Here is a 20305-nt window from a genome sequence, read left to right as displayed (position 1 = left end):
AAACTTGGGAAAAGGAAATCAGAACATGGAGTCGTATGTGTACAGGTGCTTACAGGAATAAAAGCTCTGTCCATGATCCCTCTCATTTTTTTTTTTTTGGTTTACATGGAGGGAGAGAAGCAGACGAAGGAAATGTCTGCTGTCTTTGAAAGACACATGGCTTAGTTTCATAGTTGGTTTGATTGCTTGTACATTTTGGACAAGGCTTGTACATTTTGGACACTGATCCTATGTTTGGAGAGGTATTGGATTTGGATTTGTGTTGGATTTGAATAAGATATAGTATATAATTGTATTGAAATTTGTTCAAATCTACTCATATTCAAATTCAAGATCTGAAATTTATGTTCCTAAACAAAATGGTTTTTGTTCGTGGGTAGCTCCCTTTGGTCCAAAATGCAAAACAATGAGGGATTATTATACCACTTTTATGTCCAGAAAGGTTGTTTGTTGCGTCAGTGTTCCAAGTTAATTCTCCAGAAGTTAAATTATCAGGGATTTTGCATTTTGTGTTTCCTTTTAAGTATAGTTTTGTCTGCTCTGCTTCAAGCTTTGGATTATAATTTTAATCTGCAATCAAGTGCATCCTCTTTAAGAATTTTTAATCATTCATTCATCCTCTTTCTCTCTCTCTCTCTCTCACACACACACACACCTAGAATCACAAACAACTGCTGTCTCAGAACCCCTGCAGGGACGTAGGAGACTGGAAGCCTCATTATCTTGCGAATTGAATATTTATATGCATTACTTTCTGTAATTATCTTGCTACAGTGATCATTGCAGCTGGGAGCAGGTCATTGGTTCATTAATGAGGTTGTTTGATCTTTTCAGTGATCTTTATATAATTTGAGTTCAATTTTGTGGTCTGAGTGTCAATAAAGAATGTTTAGAAATGGGAATATTCAAGTTAAAAAGAAGCTTTCTTTTACAATACGGTAATGCTGGTGTGTTTCACAATTCACATTTGATAGGCAACATCTTCCAGCCAGTATGACTGCATCCACAAAAACAAGTTTTCCATCAAATAATCAGCTGCTGGACATGCTTGGGATAGCTATTGCAGAATATTTTAAAGGGTTTTATTTTTGGATAGCAGCAAGTAATCTTTGAGTTATGCCAAATGATGACAGTTGCAGTCATTTCTACACCCACACCTTCAGTTATGATGAGTTCGACTTCTTGTCATTCTGTAAGATGCATGAGCATCTCAAATTGCAATTTCTTAGCTGCTTTTTCCTGTATAGTGGCATATCCCCTATTTACATGAGCCAGTGTGACATAAACAGAATTACATGGTTCAATTGTACTCGCTGTTCCAGTAAAATAGAAAGTAGAGAATGTTAACTCTGTTTAATAGTCAGTTGGAGTATTGGGATCATCTTAGTTTTGTTAATCAATAAAATTTTTAGATCATTAGGCAGGGCAGTTCAAAGCAGGAAAATTGTATGAATAAGATGCTGAACTCTAATTATTCTCTCTCTTCTATTTTCTTAACTTCACCGTCTCTCTTGTGACTTCTTTTTTTCTTTCAATTCTTTTTCCTTAAGTCTGCTGAAATGCTCTGAGAAGCTGGAACTGGAACTTACAATTTGGTATTAGAACTGTGACAAACCTGAGGTGTACTCTGAATTCAAAAATGGCTGAAAAATACAAGGATTAAAACCTTGGAGTAGCAGGTTCCAGATGTTGCAGAAAAAAAAAAAGAAAGTGATTTTAATCTGCAGATGATTGAATCAAACTTGGTACAGTCAGTTCCAAGAATTTCGTAGAGGAATGAAATAATGATGGTGACTAAATGGAAGGTTGTCATGAGATTTTTTTTTAAAATTATAATTTATAGCTTTATCTGTAGATAATAATATTAATAAAGGTATTGGCAGTGAAGGAAGTACAGTGCAGGTGAATATAGGAACTCCATTAACTACTCCAAGGTCCAATGAACCACAAAAGAATAGAAATGAGTATGCAGGAATTATACGATATGGGTTTTGATGATTCATTTTCCTAAGATTGATTTTCGTGTATTTGATGGAGACGAACGCATGGTTGTTTAAGAAAGCGCTGGAAGTGATTTTTGTTTTTTTATTGCCTAATACAATTCCAGAGAATCAAAAGGTGCTTTTGACTTTGTATTTAGAGGGAAAAGCAGATATATGATTCCGGTATTTGTCGGGAAGAAATCCCTATGCCTATGTTTGGATCACATAAATTGAAGAGGAAAAGGAAGAAGAAAAGGAAAGAGAAAAGGGAAAGGAAAAGAAAAAGCAAAGAGAACCAAAATTGGAATTTTGTTTGGCTGTTGAGGAAATGAAGAGGGAAAAACAAAAGAATTTTAGAGAAAATGTAATTTTTATTTGGTATTAAAGGGAAAGTTAAAATGGAAAACTCTTTGCATAATATTGTAATAGTGAGATGTTAAACATGGTTGTTAAGAATTTTAATTGTGAGTTTATCCCATATCGGAAAAATAGAGTGAAAGGCGAGTGCTTATATAAATAGTTAAGTATAAGACCCAATCGCTTAAGCTTTTGGGTCAAGTTGGTGCTCTCTTGTGCACAAAGTCAAGGTGTGAATGAGTGTGTGATTGGGGCTAATAAGGATCATTTAAGACTAATAGATGGATTCCAATAGGGTCACGATGTGGAAGGTAGGATTGGTTTGAAGATGATTTGTTGAGCTGCGCACAATATGTGGAGATGGCAGCACAACCTCTCGCAGCTTACGTTGAAATGAAGACCTGTAATAAATGGAGACTAGCAACCCTCCACCAACGTTGCCTACAATGGCTGACATTAAGCCACCAACCTTTGAATTCTACCCCCCATCTCAGGCTATATAAATGTGATGCGTGTTGTGTTGTATTTGTGGGTAGAGCTGTGTGTGCAGAGCAAAGAGTTGTGTGTTGTGTGCTATGTGTGTTGTGAGAGAGAGAGAGAGAGAGAGAGAGAGAGTTGAGTTGAAGGCAGTAGCCTCCTCCTCCTTGTATTATTCTCCCAGTTATAGTAATTGGTGTGTGCTTCGTGGACGTAGGTCAGGTTGGACCAAACCACATAAATCTGGTGTTCCATTCTTGTTTCTTTATTTTTTGCCTGTATGTGACTGTTGCTCCTAGATCTACTCCAACAATTGGTATTAGAGCGAGGTTTGAGCAAAATTGCCAGATTGAAGCAAAATTTCTAGATTGGAGCCTCTGTCAAGTAGCTCAAAACTTAGTTGTGAGGCTACCATTGCGTTCCTTTTGTCAAGACAAAGCCAACAACGGTAACCAGAGCTCAGACGAGTCCGCACGTGCTTACACGTGCCACCGACGGCTAGGCGACGTTCCCATGTGCTCCGCGCGCCCTCACGCGCTGACAGGTGGCCTCACGCGCTCCCATGCACCAGCGATTGGCTGGCGAAGCAGCGGAAGGTTGAAGACGGTCCACATCAGTGCCACATCATCGGACACCTCAGTACCACATCAGCGCTAGCAAGCCGCCTCGTCAGCGGTCCACGTCAGTCGCACGTCATTCGACCCATGCCACCGTCATTCGACCCATGCCACGTCAGCAGTTGGGCCCCACAGTGACACACCACCTGGTGGGCCCCACAGTGCCATGTTAGCTCAGCAGTGGTCCCTATCATGCCACGTTAGCAGACAACGTCAGTTAACGACGTTACTAATGCCGTCAGAATATTCAGTCATAAAGGAATATTCCGTTAAAGTTGATTGAGTTTTGACCTAGTTTGACCAAAACTTTGACCGGGCTTTTTGGAGCCATTTCAGGTTCGTTTTTCGAACGACTTGAACCATTTCTAAGGTTTTCAGCTGTTCCGGATCCAACCGTGCTGTTCATTTGAGTTAATTCCGTCTCTAGTTTGGTGAATCGAGGTGTCAAACGAAAAGAGCTCATAGATCGAGATGGTTGACGACACGAACTTCGGTTTCTAGAAAATGCAGCTTGAGGACTACTTTTTTGGTAAGGAGTTACACTTACTATTGAAGGAGAAGCTAGAATCTATGAAGGAGAGCGAGTGGGAGTTGCTTGACCAAAAAGCTCTCAGAGCTATCAAAATGACATTGGTAAAGTCCGTTGCCTTCAATATCAAGCACTTGACAACCACCAAGTTCCTTTTGGATGCGCTATCCAATATGTACGAGCAGCCATCAACCGTGAATAAGGTACATCTAATAAAAAGGTTGTTTACCATGAATATGTCTGCAGGTGAAAGTTTTAGCTTACACCTAAATAATTTCAACGAGCTGTCGGATCAACTCGCCTGTGTTGGAATTACATTTGACAGTGAGATCCGTGCCCTACTGATTCTTAATCAGCTGCCTGAGAGTTGGAAAGGTATTGTTACTGCAATCAGTAGCTTCACAGGAAAATCCAAGTTGAAGTACGATGAGGTCATCAACATGATTTTGACGGAAGAAATCAGAATGCAGTCGAATAATACCTCTACTTCAAGTTCAAACTTGAACGTGGAAAGCCAAGGAAAAGGAAGTGGGTATGGACGATCAAACAATCGCGACAGATCTAGGACCAAGCGGTCTTGATTCAGAAATCCCAGAGGTTCCCAGGGCACAAAGAACGTTGAATGCTGGAACTATGGAAAGGCCGAGCATTTTAGAAACAAGTGCAAAAGTCCGAGAAAGGAATTTGAGGCGAAGACAGAAGCAAATCTCTTCTCTTCCTCAAGAGAAAAGGATGCATTGATATGCTCTCTAGAGAGCAAACAGGAGTCTTGGGTCTTAGATTCCGGAGCCTCATTTCATGCCACTTGCAGCAGAGATTGCCTGGAGTACACACTAGGTAATTTCGGTAAGGTGTACGTTGGCAATGATCATTCTTGCGACATAGCCGGCAAGGGAGTTGTGAAGATCAAGATAAACGGGTCAATATGGAAGCTAAAGGATGTCAGATATATTCCAGACCTGAGAAAGAACTTGATCTCAGTTGGTCAACTGGCAGTTGAGGGATACACGACGACATTCATTGGCGATGAATGGAAGGTTTCAAAGGGTGTATTAACAATTGCACGAGGTAAGAAAAACGGAACACTTTATCTAAGCTCCAATGTCTCCATGTCTATTTTAGTTGCTGCATGAAATGACGACAGCAACATCTAGCACCAACGACTCGGTCACATAAGTGAGAAATGACTCAGGGTGATGCACTTAAAGGGAAAATTGAGTGGTCTATGGTCGGTCAAGATTGACATGTGCGAAGATTGCATATTCGGGAAACAGAAGAGGGTCAGTTTTCAGACAAACACCCGTGCCCTAAAGAAGGAGAGACTAGAACTAGTCCACTCAGATGTATATGGGGACCGACACCGGTCTCATCCATAGGCAGAAGGAATTACTTCGTCATGTTCATTGATGATCATTCTCAGAAGGTATGGGTTTACTTTCTGAAGTATAAATCGGAAGTCTTTGATGCTTTCAGGGTGTGGAAAGCTATGGTTGAAAACGAAACTAGTTTGAGAATCAAGAAGCTAAGAATAGACAATGGTGGTGAGTATGAAAACACCGGGTTCAAGAAATTATGTTATGAGCATGGTATCCAGATGGAAAGAACTATGCCAGGTATGCCTCAGCACAACGGCGTAGCCAAGCGGATGAATCGAACGTTGATTGAAAGAACTAGAAGCATGCGTATACTGTAGAGACCCGAAGAATTATAGTAATTAAATAATAAAAGAAAGAAGAGAAATTGATTTTTCAAAAGGGATTTCAGCAGGGTCTCGTTGACGAGTGAAGAAGTGCTCGTCGCCGAGTAGGGCGCTTCGGCTTGTCGACGGGAACTCGTGCCTTGTAGACAAGAAATTACTAAGAGAACTTTTTTTAGAGCCTGAAACTCATCGACGAGAAGAAGGTGTTCGTCGACGAGGCTATCGCTTGGACTCGTCGATGAGGCCATGTGGACAACACTATATATGACCCCAAACCGAATTCAGCGGAAACAAAATCATTTTCTCAAATTCCTCTCTCTCTACACGGTTTCTCTGCCTTCTCTCTAGATTTTCGGGCCGATTCTTCTCCGATTTGACGATCCGAAATCGTCACGTTACTCCTAGAAAGATTCTTTACAAATTTGCTGGAGTGATTTGTTGGTTAGGCCAATTTGGGCACTATCCCAAAATTTGGGTAAGTTATTTTAATATTTATTAAGGTATTTGGTATTTCTGAGTTGAGGAAAGGTATTAGATGAGTTTATACTGAAGTTTTGTTGGGAGAAATGTAAATTTCAGGGTGTTAAGCTGGGAACACCAAAAAAGTAATTTTGGAGTAATTTGTGGGCTTTTCGATAAGTCAGGTAATGTGATAAACTAAATTAGTCATGAAATTATTTACCATATTACAACATTTATTTTTAGAAATTATGTATGTATTAGCACAGTGTTTGGGAATACTGCAGTTGAATAGGAAAATAGATTTAATGATATTTATTAGGAAATATGATTTCAGATCAGGTTTTATGCTTAAAAGCATTATTCAAATTTGTGTGGCATAAGTATAAATTTTCATGAAATTATATTATATCAGAATATTGTGATTTTCCTAGAATAAGCATGTTTTCTTAGTTTTAAAGAAAATCATGAAAACAGTACAGAAAATATGTTTAAAGTATACTATTGAAACAGTACAAAGATTTCAAACTATGTATGTTAAAATATATGCCGGCGTAAGGGCCGTGATTTTACATGATATAATACGTTGGCATAAAGGCCGTGATTTTACATAATATGTTATGCCGGCGTAAGGGCCATGGTTTTACATGATATGCTATGTCGGCATAAGGGCCGTAGTTTTACATGTTATATTATACTGGCGTAAGGGCCGTGATTTACAAAATATAATATGTCGGCATAAGGGCCGTGATTTACATGATATGTTATGTAAAAATTTATGAAAATATTATCATGACAGATATTATTATGAAACAACTATGTAAAATTATTTGGAATTTACTATATGTTATTAGAACACAGATGACTTGGTTTAGGCTTTCACGAAGCACGACACCATAGCTAAATGTTCACAATCATGTATATGTTAGTGCTACCACACGTCGTAAGGGACTGTGCAAGAACGACAGTCGATGTGGTTTTATGGTAGTGCATGCGTCCCTTTGGTAGTTCGGATCAGGAGGGGCAGACCCATCGTACTTACAGACTTATGTTGATTTAGCGTGGCTGGCCAGCCATTGTCAGGTCCGGCCTTCGGGCCGCACAACCTAGTCATATGGGGGTAAGACATGACACTAGCCAACTATCCATCCATAGTGTTATTTCATGTACAGTTATATAAGATGATTTCATGTATAGAAACTTAGTATGTTATACCATGTTATGATAAATTATGTTTTATTTAGTTATGATATAGACAGTTTTGCCAAATATGATTTATGTACTGTTATATTTATAACATGAAAATACTCATGTTGCTACACACTGATGTTAGTTTATTTTCCTTACTGAGAGGTGTTTCACCCCAGATATATAAACATTTTAAAAGCCCCAAATAGAAGAGCGGATAGAGCTCCGCAGCGTTAAAGGTTGACTATCCTACCCTGTTAGGAGGGTAAGTCGTTATGCTAGGGTCTGATGGATTTTTGGGTTTTGATCTTAGAGCTTTTCTTTTTTTTTTTTTTGGTCTTTTTAGGATGTGTATATGTATATAACAGTTTTAGTAAAACTCTAGTATTGTGTTGGTTGGATGACTTATGTTTTCTGCTATTTAGGTAATCAGAGTTGTGTTTCAGGTATATCCCTAGTACCCATGGGTCCAAGTTGATTATGTTTTATCAACTGAACAGGATAACAAGATTATTATATGAAATGTTATAGAAAAAAAAAATACGGTAAAATAGACAGGTCGTTATAGTTTGGTATCAGAGCCTAAGTTATTAGGTATTGTAGAGTTTATAATGCAGCAAAAACAATATCAGAGTATAGGAAATGATTTGAGGTTTTGTTCTGCAGTTTAAAGATAAGACGTCTATGGTGGTTTCTGTGTTTTTCCTAGGATGACGATTTCAGGAAAGCCATAGTATACTATTGTCAGGTTGTGTTTCTAAAGTATAGGATTGAATCTTGAATTAAGAAAAAGATGTCAAAATAGGGGATTTTGGGTAGATGCGTAAATTATAAGAATAGGGTCCCTGAACCATGTTTATTATCTTTTCAGGATGGACCCTGGAGGAAGTAGTGCCCATGTGAGCCGTAGTGATGAAGGCCCTCGAGTGTAGGCGGGACTGATTTAGATGCAGCATTACGTAGTGTAGCTCAACAGGTTATGGCTAAGATCGCTAGGAGCTCCATAGAGTAGGAAGGCCCGTTTGTAGGTCATGGGTGCACGATAGAGAAATTCACCAAGATGAATCCTCTAGCATTTTCAGGAGGTGCTGATCCTGCAGTCGCTGAAAATTGGATGCAGGAGATTGAAAAAGTGTTGGCAGTGTTGTAGTGTACGAAGAAGCAGAGGGTCCTCTTCGCCACCTATAAATTGACAGGGGAGGCTGGGAGGTGGTGGACTACTGTGAAACTCTTGGAGCAGCAAATGACGATACTAATAGCTATGACATGAGACTGATTTAAAGAATTATTTTTCGATAATATTTTTCAGCCACTATTAGAAAGGCCAATGTGGAAGAGTTCCTAAATCTAAAGTAGGTATAGCAATCAGTCCAGTAATATGCGGTGAGGTTCACAGAATTGTCCCTCTTCGCTCCGTATGTTATTCCTGATGAAATAAAAAAGGTGAGACAGTTTGAAAGAGGATTGAAGTATTGAATATATAAGCAGGTAGTAGTGTTGAAGATACAAGATTTTGTTGAGTTGGTTGACAGAGCAGCATTGGTTGAGGCTAGTGAGCGCATGGATGGAGAGGAGCAGGGACAGAAGAAGAGATCTACGCCTTCAGGCTTCTAGCAGGGATCTACGCAGGGTCAGTGGAGGAGAGGAAACTATGGTAGAGGACAGAGGCAGGAGACTGGAGGTCATGTGTTTCAGGTGGTGCATAGTTTCCCTATTTGTCAGACCTGTGGAAAGAGACACTTGAGAGAGTGTCGAGTGGGGAGAGCCATTTTTATCACTGCGGTAGGTAGGGATATCTGACGCGAGATTGCCTTACACCACCTGGTACCGCCCCTGCTCCCAAACCTTACCCAAGAGGCTATCAGGCACCTCGTAGAGGCCAGCAAAGGAATGTAACTCCGGCGAGGGTCTACACTTTGATGCTTGGAGATGCTGAGGCCGCAAGCGACGTCGTGACAGGTACCTTTAATGTTTTATCATATAAAGTAATTATTTTATTTGACTCAGGTGCCACTCACTCATTCATGTCTGTGGCTTATGTTATATTGTCTGGAAACGAGACCCAGTTATTAGATGTAAAGTTGTCGGTTGCTGCTTCGATAGGGTCAGTGGTGCAATGTCATAGGGTGCCCAAGGATTATCCGATAAAAATTGAGGAAAAAGTACTACCAGCTGACCTTATTGTGCTTAATATGCATGGATTTGATGTAATACTGGGTATGGATTGGCTGATAGCTAACTATGCTAATATTGACTGTTATATGAAAGAGGTGATTTTCAGACCACCGGGGAAGCAAGAATTCAGATTTATAGGATCGCAGATGAGTTTCCCGCCATAATTAGTGTTAGCCATGCAGGCAAGAAGATTACTCCTAGATGATTGTCAGGGGTTTATGGCCTTTGTAAAGGAGATGTCAGACAATGAATTGAAGCTGAGCAATACATCAGTGGTTAAGGAGTTTCCTGATGTTTTTCTAGAAGATCTACCTGGGTTGCCTCCCGATCGCGAGTTAGATTTCTCTATTGATCTACTTCCTGGGACAACACTGATCTCTAAAGCTCCTTAACGAATGGCTCCAGCGAAATTAGGAGAATTAAAGGATCAGCTGTAGGATTTATTGAATAAAGGGTTTATCAAACCTAGCGTTTTGCCTTAGGGAGTACCAGTGTTATTTGTAAAGAAAAAAGATGGGTCTATGAAGACGTGTATTGATTACAGAGAGATAAATAATGTGACAATCAAGAAAAGGTATCCTTTACCCCGTAGAGATGATTTATTTGATCAGTTTTAGGATACACGGGTCTTTTCCAAGATTGATATCAGATTAGGCTATCATCATGTAAGAGAAAAAGGAGAAGATGTCTCGAAGACAGCTTTCGGGACCAGGTATAAGCATTATGAATTCCTAATTATGCCATTTAGTCTGATGAATGCTTCTACGTGTTCATGGACTTGATGAATAGAGTTTTTCACCAGTATTTATATCAGTTTGTTGTAGTTTTCATTGATGACATATTGGTTTACTCAAGGAATTTTGAGGAGCATGAGACGCATTTACGGCTGGTACTTTAGATGCTTAGGGAAAATAAGTTGTATATCAAGTTTAGTAAATGTGAATTTTGGATAGAGAAAGTGTCGTTTCGGGGGCATGTTATTTCAGGAGATGGTATTTCAGTGGATCCCAGTAAGATTGAGATAGTGTTGACTTGGGTCAGACTGAAAAACATTCAGGAAATTAGGAGTTTCTTGGGACTGGCAGGTTATTATCGTCGGTTTGTAAAAGGGTTTTCAGCTTTTTCAGGGTCTCTCACGCGTCTGACCAGAAAGAATGTCAGGTTTGAATGTGATGATAATTGCGAGCAGAGCTTCCAGGAATTGAAACAGAGGTTTGTCACTGCACCAGTGTTGATCATTCCATCAGGGGGTGATGGTTATGTTATTTACAGTGATGCTCGACTGTGTATTAATGTAGCATGGAAGGGTTGTAGCTTATGCCTACCGACAGTTGAAAGAGTATGAAAAGAACTACCCTACCCACAATTTGGAATTAGCTGCAGTGGTACACTTGTTAAAGATTTGGAGGCGTTATTTGTACGTTAAGAGATGCGAGATATTCTCCAATCATAAAAGTTTGAAATATTTTTTCACTCAAAAAGAGTTAAACATGAGACAGAGGAGGTGGGTGGAACTTATTAAAGATTATGACTACACTATTAGTTACCACTCAAGGAAAGCAAACGTAGTATCTGATGCTCTGAGCAGGAAATCAGTGGGACCAGCACTGGCATCTATGAAGGTTCAACATCTGATCCTGATGGATCTGGAGAGACTCGGTGTGGAGTTGATAGAGAGTGATCCTCAGACATTTATTGCCAACTTAGTAGTGCAGTCTACTCTATAGGAAAGGATTAAGACCGCTTAAAGAGATGACGCAGAATTAGTAGAGCTAATAGCTAAGGTGCGGGATGGACAAGGAGAGGAATTCAGTATTTTTTATGATAGGGCCTTGAGGTTCCGTTCCAGGTTGTGTGTGCCTGCAGATATGGACATCAGGAGGACGATCTTAGAGGAGGCTCACAGGTTCTTGTACACGGTTCATCCAGGTAGTACTAAAATGTATAGGAATATGCGAGAGTCTTACTGGTGGAGCAGCATGAAGAGGGAAATTGTCGAGTTTGTGCAGTAGTGTCTGACGTGCTAGTAGGTAAAGGCTGAGCACCAGAGGCCGGCGGGCCAGTTGCAACCGCTTTACATCTCAGAGTGGAAATGAGATCATGTATCTATGGATTTCATGATGGGTTGACCATCGGCACGACATGATTAGAATACTATTTGGGTGGTCGTTGATAGATTGATGAAGACCGCTCACCTCATTCCTATTAAAGTCAACTACTCCATGGACAGACTGGCGGAATCATATATTCAGGAAGTAGTACAATCACATGGTGTGCCAGTGTCTATAGGATCAGACCGAGACCCATGTTTCACATCATGGTTTTGGAGGAGCCTGCAGGAGGCTCTAGGGTTTCAGTTATCTTTCAGCATGGCGTTTCATCCCCAAACGGATGGCCAAACTAAGAGGGTAATTTAGATATTAGAAGACATGTTGTGAGTGTGTGTGCTGGATTTTTGGGGTAGTTGGACTCAGTATATGCCGCTGGTAGAGTTTACATACAATAACAACTATCAGACTAGCATCAACATGACACCTTATGAGGCACTCTATGGTAGGAGGTGTCGTTCTCCTCTATACTAGGATGAAATGGGTGAGAGGCGAGTGTTTGGGCTAGAAATAGTACAGCATGCCTACGACAAAGTCCGGCTCATTAAAGAAAGAATCTGTGCAGCTCAGAGTCGGCAGAAGAGCTACGCTGATACTTGCCGTCGGAAGTTGGAATTTGAAGTTGGGGACCATGTGTTCTTGAAGATAGCACCATTGAAGGGAGTTACGAGGTTTGGGAGGAAGGGTAAGTTAAGCATTAGGTTCATTGGCTCTTTCGAGATACTTGAAAGAGTGGGGTCAGTTGCCTACCGGTTAGCTTTACCACCAGCCTTGTTCAGAATGCATGACGTATTTCATGTTTCCATGCTGACAAAATACGTCTCAGATCCCTCCCACGTGGTCAGTTATGCAGAGTTAGAGCTCAGAGATTCACTGGCTTATGAGGAGATACTAGTGCAGTTGTTAGACAGAAAAGAACAGGAATTGCGCAGTAAGAAAATTTCTTTAGTAAAAGTCGTGTGGAGAAATCACGTGGTGGAGGAAGCCTTATGGGAGCTCGAGGAGCAGATACGATAGAAATACCCGCACTTATTCAGTGGAGATCAGCACTAGGTATACGAGTAAAGTAAATGTAGTATGGTTTAATGTTATGAAAAGAAAGATGATATATGTGTGAGTAGTATTGTAGGTTATAGAATAGGTAGTATTTTGGTTTTAGGATAATGTAACCACGGTATTCCTCCGCCACAAGTGAGAGTAAGTAATAAAATAAGTAGCCCATTTTCTTTAAAGGATGGTGTCAATACAGATAGTAAGTTTCGAGAACGAAATTTTTATAAGGAGAGGAGAATGTAGAGATTATAGTAATTAAATAATAAAAGAAAGAAGAGAGTGATTTTTTAAAAGGGATTTCAGCAGGGTCTCGTCGACAAGTGAAGAAGTGCTCGTCGCCAAGTAGGGCGCTTCGACTCGTCAACAGAAACTCGTGCCTCGTCGACGAGAAATTACATAGAGAACTTCTTCTAGAGCTTGAAACTCGTCGACAAAGAGATGTGACTCGTCGACGAGACCACATGGACAGCACTTTATATATAGCCCCAAAATCGAGTTCAGCGGAAACAAATTCATTTTCTCAAATTCCTCTCTCTCTCTTCACGGTTTCTCTGCCTTCTCTCTAGGTTTTCGGGTCAATTCTTCGCCGGTTCGACGATCCGAAGCTGTCACGTTACTCCTGGGAAGATTCTCTACAAATTTGCTGGAGTGATTTATTGGTTAGGCTAATTTGGGCACCATCCCAAAATTTAGGTAAGTTATTTTAATAATTATCAAGGTATTTGGTATTTGTGGGCTAAGGTATTAGATGAGTTTATACTGAAGTTTTATTGGGGGAAATGTAAATTTCAGGGTGTTAAGCTGGGAACACCACAGGTGTAATTTTGGAGTAATTTGTGAACTTTTCGATAAGCTAGGTAAGGGGATAAATTAAATCAGAAATTGTCATGAAATTATTTACCATAATACAACATTTATTTTTAGAAATTATGTATGTATTAGCACAGTGTTTGGGAATACTGCAGTTGAAAAGGAAAATGAATTTAATGATATTTATCAGGAAATATGGTTTCAAATCAGGTTTTATGCTTAAAAACATTATTCATATTTGTGTGGCATGAGTATAAGTTTTCATGAAATTGTATTATATCAGAATATTGTGATTTTCCCATAATAAGCATGTTTTCTTAGTTTTCAGGAAAAACATGAAAACAATACAGGAAATATGTTTAAAGTATGGTATTGAAACAGTACAAAAATTTCGAACTATGTATGTTAAAATATATGTCGGCGTAAGGGCCATGATTTTACATGATATAATATGTCGGCGTAAGGGCCGTGATTTTACATAATATGCTATGCCGGCGTAAGGGTGCCGTGGTTTTACATGATATGCTATGCCGGCATAAGGGCCGTAATTTACATGATATGTTATGCAAAAATTTATGAAAATATTATCATGATAGATATTATTATGAAACAAATATGTATCATTATTTGGAATTTACTATATGTTATTAGAACCCAGATGGCTTGGTTTAGGCTTTCACGAAGCACGGTACCGTAGCTATATGTTTACGATCATGTATATGTTAGTGCTACCACACGTCGTAAGGGACTGTGCGAGAATGGCAGTCGATGTGGTTTTATGGTAGTGCATGCGTCCCTCTGGTAGTTCGGACCAAGAGGGGTAGACCCATCGTACTTATAGACTTATGTTAATCTAACGTGATCGGCCAGCCATTGCTAGGTCCCGCTTTCAGGTCGCACAACCTAGTCATGTGGGGGTAAGACAGGACACCAGCCAGCTATCCATCCATGGTGTTATTTCATGTAGAATTATATAAGATGTTTTCATGTATAGAACTTCAGTATGTTTTATCATGTTATGATAAATTATGTTTTATCCAATTATGATACAGATATTTTTGCCAAATATGATTTATGTACTGTTATATGTATAATACGAAAATACTCATGTTGTCACACACTGATGTTAGTTTATTTCCCTTACTGAGAGGTGTCTCACCCCAACTATATAAACATTTTAAGAGCCCTAGATAGAAGAGCGGATAGAGCTCCGTAGTGTTTGAGGTCGACTGTCCTACCCTATCAGGAGGGTAAGTTGTTATGCTAGGCTCTGATGGATTTTTGGGTTATGACCCTAGGACATTTTTTTTTTTTTTTTGGGATGTGTATATGTATATAACAGTTTTAGTAAAACTCTGGTATTGTGTTGGTTGGATGACTTGATATGTATATGACTTATGTTTTCCGCTGTTTAGGTAATCAGAGTTATGTTTCAGGTATATCCCTGGTACTCATGGGTCTATGTTGATTATGTTTTATCAGCTGAACAAGATAACATGATTATTATATTAAATGTTATAGAAAAAAAATTATGGTAAAATAGGCAGGCCATTACATATACAGTCAGGCTTACCATTGCAGTTCTGAGTAGAAGCAGTCAGCACAACAGTATCCTTGATTAATAAGGGTCCATCAGTACCATTGGACCATTGTATACAAAAAGAGGTATGGAGTAGAAAAGAGATGAGACTTTCACATTTGAAAGTTTTTGGTTGTGTTGCATATTTACATATCAGTAATCATGTCAAAAACAAGTTTGATCATAAGTCCTAGAAATGCACCTTTGTCAGTTATGGTGAAGATGAATATGTGTATCGCATTTGAGATGATGAAAACAAGAAGTTGATCAGAAGTAAAGACGTGATTTTCAACAAAAAGGTGATGTACAAAGACAAACACACAGCAGAATCCACCAAACCAGTTCAGAGAGAGTCAATCTATGTAGATATGGATGATGTCCTAGAAGGTGTCGAGACGCAACAACAAAATACTAAGAATCCTCAGGTGGAGGAACCAATGGAGCAAATCGTCGCACCATCGCCTCCTACTCCTACTCCGGAGGTTAGGAGATCTTCTCGGCCTCATGTACCAAATAGAAAGTATATATATTACTTACTTCTTACAGATGGAGGAGAGCCTGAATGCTATGATGAAGCATGTCAGGTGGCAGATATGAGCAACTGGGAGCTTGTGATGAAGGACGAGATGAAGTCCCTCACCTCCAATAGAACGATGGAACTAGTTGAGTTGCCCAAAGGTAAGAAGACCCTTCACAACAAGTAGGTGTACAGGATCAAAGAAGAGCATGACAGCTCCAGGAGGTACACGACTCGGTTGGTAGTCAAAGGCTTCAAGTAGAAGGAAGGGATTGACTATACCGGCATCTTTACACCAATTGTGAAGCTGACAACTATCAGATTAGTCAACAGGAATCCAGCAAACAGGAAGGTGGTGACTACTGAGAAGCTGAAGTTGTGCTTAGTTTCAGTTGGTTTTCATGCTTGAAGACAGATACGAGCACATTATTTGTCTATACATTGGTTGAGATGGTGTCTCCGTCTCCAAGTGGGAGATTGTTGAGCTGCGCACAATATGTGGAGATGGCAACACCACCCCCCGCAGCTTACGTTGAAATGGAGACCTGCAGTAAATGGAAACCAGCAGCCCTCTACCAACCTTGCCTACCATGGCTGACATTAAGCCACCAACCTTTGAATTTTACCCCCCATCTCAGGCTATATAAATGTGATGGGTGCTATGTTTTATTTGTGGGTAGAGTTGTGTGTGCAAAGCAGAGAGTTGTGTGTTGTGTGAGAAAGAGAGAGAGAGAGAGAGAGAGAGAGAGTTGAGTTGAATGCAGTAGCCTCCTTCTCCTTGTATTATTCTCTCGGTTATAGTATTGGTGTGTGCTCTGTGGACGTAGGTCAGGTTGGACCGAACCACGTAAATTTGGTGTTCCATTCTTGTTTCTTTATGTTTTGTCCGTGTGTGATTGTTGCTCCTAGATCCACCCCAACATGATTCCCGTTTAAAGGGAAATAGCTGGAAATCACAAGTGAGGGGGATATTGTTAAGAATTTCACTTGTGAGTTTATCCCAAATTGAAAGAATATAATGGAATATGAGTGTTTATATACATGGTCGAGTTCAAGACCTAATAGGTTTAAGCTTTTTGGTCAAGTTGGTTCTCACCTATGTGTATCAAGCCACCTATGAACTCTTCTGGTGCTAATAATGTTACCAGATCAAAAAAAAAAAAAGTTCATGAAATAAATGTCAATTTTGAATTTTTACAAAATTTAATAATCATTTAAATCATTGGTATATGATAATAACATAATATATGTAATATTTACATTGCATTTGGAAGCACGGATTTTATATTTTAAATTTGGATTTGGGTAGATTTGGAAAAAATTCAATATAATTGTATTACATTTACCAAGTCCACAAAATTCTAAATTCAATGCCTCTCCCAAACATAGGATTAATGTGATATGAATAAAACACATAAAAATTTTCAATTTCCTAGTAATATTTATCCTAATATTCTATGTACCAATAATAAAGTTCAATTAGTCATCTTATGACTAGAACAATCCACAACCTATTTACATTTGACTAAGAAAAACTATTAGGGAAAAAAATCCTTCAGCATATGATGTGATTCCCTAATTTATCTCTTTGTTGACCAATAATTAGAGTACTTGAAAGAGTAATTATATAAACTGATCGTGGGCACGCACTATGTGGGTGCTTCATGACTTTAGCGCATTTTGGGTAATTGTGTGTAATATAGCTTTGGGGCATTTTGAGTAATTGTAAGTGGTTATAGGGATATTTTGAATAGAATGGAAGAGAAGGGCTACATACATGGTTGAGCATATAACCTAATAAACTTAAAGTTTTGGGTCAAGTTGGTTCTCACTTACGTGTATCAAGCACATCCATGGACTCTTCCAGTGCGAACAATGTTACAAATAAAAATAAAAAATTTAAAAAGTCACGAAGTGCTGTTGAATATGCATATCAAAAGCAAAATGGTTATTAGAACAAACTTTAAAAATATAAACATCAATTTTGAATTTTTACAAAATTTATTAATCATTTAAATCTTTGGTACATGATAATAAGATGATATATGTAAATCAAGAGTTGTAAGAGTATTTTGGGTAACTTGAAAACCAATCCAAGAAAAGGGAATACCCATTTTAATAGTAGAGATAAGAATCTAGTATTCAAAGAAAGAAGACTTGAACTTCACTGATAGCCAAGACTACTATGCTATTAAGAATGCCCTTGTAGCTCTTTCATCCTCAGTAAGAGCTTGATAAACTCTCGTATGATATTTGTTACTTATGAAATCAATTTTGTCAATTTCTTCGAACAATTACTCTTCAGTATAGCTCCAAGCATTAATGAAATCTAGTTCCAAACCAACCTTGGTTTCTTTCTCTTGATCTCTTTAGCAGATTTAAATGTAGACCTAGGCACAACTCTAGATGAAGAAGTGACATCACTTCCAATGAAATCAGATTGTTCATTGTTAATCGCATGCTCAATTCCATTTTGTTCCATAGACCACTCATTTGTTTCAGAAAGAGGTTGAGCTTGATCTCTCCCAAATATTTTGAAAATTAAGAAGGGGCCACTACGTTCAAATATTTGAAGTAGACTTTCAATATACAGCTCTTTCCCAAATATTTCATCCTGGTCCAAATTTCTAATAGATGTATGTCAAAAGTGAGAAGCATTTGGCTTAGCTTGTTAAGAAAAGTAGGAAAAACATAGCAATCAGCTGAGACAAAATGCAATCCTTCCATCAGAACAACTATAACTACCAAATCATGCATTATCTCAATTGTAATAGCTGTTAGATAGGCCTGCACCTGCAACGTTTCATAAATTAACAAAATGCAAGAGACCCAACTGGCAGGACATAATATCGGCATTATCCCAATATGTATACCTGAATCTTATGCACCATCAAAGGTTATGTTTATATTTTCAAAGATTTTATTCTGCAAAAGTTATTTAAAACTGATAGAAAAAAAAAATAGAAATTGGATTGCATGGTTATTGAACCAAAAAAGAATATTTCAATCCGTATATAAATACTGGAAAGGATTCAACTAATTTGTCTGACATGCAGCAGACACCAGCCCAGCATGGATTGCCACTTTCCCATCCATGGAACTCTCTGATGCCATATTTTCTCCCTGCGTGTTTCCGTGGCTTTAAAAGGACAGCCAGAGTGCCTCACACTCTAAAACCAGCAGAAACAATTAAAAGAAGATGTGCTCTTCATCTGGAGTCCGCCTACAACTTTTTTCAATAAGTTCCTCGTCAAAATTGCAGTTTGTTGAAAATAAATAAATGAAAAAGGAAGAGGAAAAGGAAATTATTTTCTTCAACTCCCATTGCAGAAATTTCTAGATTTCCGTTGGCTGCTTTCTTTTGACACATGGGTTGCTTCCAAGTTTGAAAAGAAATCAGTTCTTTAAAAGCGCCCCCACCTGAGATCATATATATTAAGGTCTGCAAATATGTGCTTAGTGCAGACCTGAAGTTTCCAAGAGTCTACAACGGAACTAAAATAGTCCAGAAGTCTTTTTGTTCCTTTAAAGGCTTGAGGCTCATGGGGCTTCCTGCTCAGGGTGAAAAGGGAAACTACTGTACTCTCAGAATTAGCAGGGAAATGAGAGTATGAGCGGTTTCCCAAACAGGATTCAGAGGAAAAAAATAGCTAGCCAGATCAGTGGTCACATCTCTTTCAGTCCATAAACATCAACTGGGTTCAGTTTGCAGGTGTGCCTTTCAGTATTTTAAAATTTTTAGTGCAGTGGATATATCTTTAGGTTCCAATCCTCTAGGACACAACATGACACTTAATTCCAGTATTGGCAATTGTCATACACTCTAATTTTCACCAAGCCTCTTAAGTGCCAAGGAATTCAGTAGAATTAAAGCCTGGGAACTCAGTGTCAAGCTGAAACAATAATTTTATTATAAGGTTTCGATTGATTTGTCAAGTTAATTGTATTTGAGAAAATGCTAGTTATAATGCTTTGTAATCTTCTCATGAATTCACTATAGATATGTCCCGTATGGCATTGGTGGTTTATACTCTCATTTATTGATGCTTGGATGACTGAAAAGGTTTATTGTATGTGACTTTGCTTTCTAGTGATGGAGATAAGTCATTAGCAGAACGGGGCAGCAAAGATATTTCCTCTAGGACGGCAACAAGGAAGATAGGAAATTCACTCGGCGTTTGGTATAGATAAAGTGGAGGTCTATTCATCTATTCACCTATTCTTTTTTGGTGGCTTGTGCAATGTCGCCATGAATCCAATGTTAGGCAAGTCATTTTATTCAGGTTATGCGAAACAGTTTTGTAAAATTGTTTTGCAGAAATAAAATATTTTCAGTTGTTCACATTCACTGTATTTCTTTGGATTATACAATAATAACATGAAAACCAAGTCTAAAGTCCCACTAAGTGGGGTGGTTATATGAATTTTTTCCTGCCAATTTATGCAATCATGGACATTTCTTTGGAAGTATGTATTTCATATTCATGATGAAATTGTATATCATATTTAAAATAGTGTTCTTATTGTTTATTTATTTATGTACCATTTGGATCAAAGATTTTGGCGAAGAAAGGAAAATGAAAAGGAAAGTCATTTTCCATTTTATTTTTCTCTCTATATTAAATACTACTAAAAATAAAAGTTTGTTATAATATATGATTAAAAATTAAGAAAAATTAAAAATAAATGGTGTCTAAAACTAAATTTTTGTTCATTGATTTGGTATATTTTTTTTATTTTCTTTTTTACTTCTCT

General features: G+C 38.5%; 1 protein-coding gene across 4 annotated transcripts in view; it reads left to right on the top strand.

Annotated features, from left to right (window-relative positions):
- LOC131160396 (protein WHAT'S THIS FACTOR 1 homolog, chloroplastic) overlaps positions 1-20080 on the top strand; it is a 31150-nt gene extending 11070 nt beyond the window's left edge. For 3 of the 4 annotated variants that reach the window (XR_009138021.1, XM_058116046.1, XM_058116047.1), the window contains one exon: positions 19642-20080. The gene's annotated coding sequence lies outside the window, so the exon portion shown is untranslated. Of the gene's footprint in view, positions 1-974; positions 1498-19641 lie in introns of those variants that run through there. The other variant, XM_058116049.1, reaches the window with a different exon arrangement.
- Positions 20081-20305: the final 225 nt, after the last annotated feature.

Source organism: Malania oleifera, chromosome 7, assembly GCF_029873635.1.
Source record: "Malania oleifera isolate guangnan ecotype guangnan chromosome 7, ASM2987363v1, whole genome shotgun sequence".
Taxonomy (NCBI): domain Eukaryota; kingdom Viridiplantae; phylum Streptophyta; class Magnoliopsida; order Santalales; family Ximeniaceae; genus Malania; species Malania oleifera.
This window is presented reverse-complemented; position numbering and strand designations above follow the sequence as displayed.